At 55.5% G+C, this 2,044-nt stretch overlaps 1 non-coding gene across 1 annotated transcript; it reads left to right on the forward strand.

Moving 5' to 3' along the window:
* Positions 1 to 1,705: 1,705 nt before the first annotated feature.
* Positions 1,706 to 1,812, forward strand: LOC118759256 (U6 spliceosomal RNA). The gene has a single exon (XR_004996060.1). It is a non-coding gene; the product is annotated as a U6 spliceosomal RNA (small nuclear RNA).
* Positions 1,813 to 2,044: the final 232 nt, after the last annotated feature.

Below are 2,044 nucleotides of genomic sequence, written 5' to 3' on the forward strand. Positions count from 1 at the left end.
GGGAACAGGTCCCTGACATGGGGGACCCAGGTTCTGATTTTGGCCTGGGCCAGATGCAGCTGTTGTGGACATTGGGAAAGTGAATCAGCCACGGAGGATCTCTCTGCATCTGTCTGCCTTTGGAGTAAAATGAAAAATAAAGCATGTCTTCAAGAGCCAATGCTTGTGCAGCAGCGAGTAATGCCATCACCTCCGGCAACAGCAGCTTGTACCCGCGCCAGTTCCTGTCCCAGCTGCTCCACTTCCCATCCAGCTCCCTGCTGGCGCTCCTGGGGAAGCAGCGGAACACGGTCCAAGTGTTTGAGCCCCTGCACCCATGTGGGAGACCTGGATGAAGCTCCTGGCTTTGGCCTGGTCCAGCCCTGGCCACTGAGGCCAGCTGGGGAGTGAATCAACCAAGTGAAGATCTCTCTCTCCCTCTCCTTTCCTTTGCTACTCTTGACTTTCAAATAAATAATAAATGAATCTTTAAAAAGAGAGCAAAAATTGAGGCTGCGGAGCAGGTGCTGTGGTACAGAGCGTTAAGCTACTGTTTAGGACATTTACATCCTAGAAGCTCTCAACCTGGTTTCTCGCTGTGCCTGGGAGTGGCAGCTGATCGTGGTCCAGATGCCTGGGTCCCTGTTGCCCACCCAACAGGACTGGACAGAGTTCCTGGCTCCAGGCGTTGGTCCTGACCCTGCCTACCGGGGACGTTGAGGGGCGTGAACAAGCAAGATGGAAGATCTTGCCCTCTTCCCTGCTCCGTTGTTTTGCTTCTCAAATAAACAATTCCCACCCCCTGCTGCGTTCACTGTCCCTCCAGATAGTTGTAAGATAAAGGGAAGAAGAAATGGAGTAGGGGAGTGTCTTTGCAGGAAGCTGCTACACTGTAGGTGCTTCTCAGATGGCCCAGGCCAACACTGCACACTCCACCAGAATCATCTCGCTTCCCCCGCTATGGCGCTTAGCCTGCAACACCCCGGAAGCGGGTCGCACAGGCACACTCCGTCGATGACTTCCAGCTCAACCAGGAGGTTGGGGGTATGGGCAGAGATGGGGGCTGGGCTGTGTTCCCCACCCCCAGCCCCTACTCCAGATGTGCATGGGGAACGGGCAGGGGGAGAAGGGTCCCTGAGAGTCTGGCATCTGGGAACAACGGGCGGCTAATCCCAGCAAAGGCCGCCTCCCCTTGAGCCCGGACCTGTCCCCCCGCTCCGATCAATTGGGGTACGGCCCCTGCGAGGGGAGTGGCCCGACCCGTGCCTCGCGAGCTTCTTGGGGTCTCTCGGGTTGGGGATTCCAGCGGGGACCTCAGAGCCGCCATGACTCCTTCGCCCCCAAAATGCACTCGCGCCGCCCACGGACTGCGTGGAAGCCCGAGGGATCCGTGCGCGGGACCACCACAGAGCGGCCCGGCCGCACTCCTCCGTGAGCGCGCGGCGCGCACCCCGAAACGGGGCCTGACGTCGGCTCCGCCCCCGGAGGCGCGCGCACAGGGCCAGTGTCCCATGATGCCTTCTCATTTGCATATATCATAGAAGGAGAATAGGGCAGACATTTCCTTCAAAGCGCATAAACCCAAGGATATAAGTATAGATTAGATGATATAAGAAACCATAATCTTTAAAATATTTCAAAATATTTAGCCATGTGTTAAGTCACCATCACTGTAAAGTTTTGCAGATATTAGGCTTTATATACTTGTTGAGAGCAACCTAGATCCGTGCTCGCTTCGGCAGCACATATACTAAAATTGGAACGATACAGAGAAGATTAGCATGGCCCCTGCGCAAGGATGACACGCAAATTCGTGAAGCGTTCCATATTTTTGCACTTGGTCTAGGGTGATTCAGATGCTCAGGTCTTTATGCAATCACTTTATTTCACGCACAGCTTTTGTTGGCCAAAAAGGCAATGGTGCAGAGTCCCGGCAGACCGAGGAGTGGAGGCTGGGGCTTACGCAAAACCCGGTGAGCAGAGTGCACCTCACACCTGCCCAGGTGGCTGCTCAGGATCCGCTGCCAGGACAAGCAGCACGACAGCACCCACTCGCCAATACTCC

This window comes from Ochotona princeps, chromosome 6 (genome assembly GCF_030435755.1).
Source record: "Ochotona princeps isolate mOchPri1 chromosome 6, mOchPri1.hap1, whole genome shotgun sequence".
NCBI lineage: Eukaryota > Metazoa > Chordata > Mammalia > Lagomorpha > Ochotonidae > Ochotona > Ochotona princeps.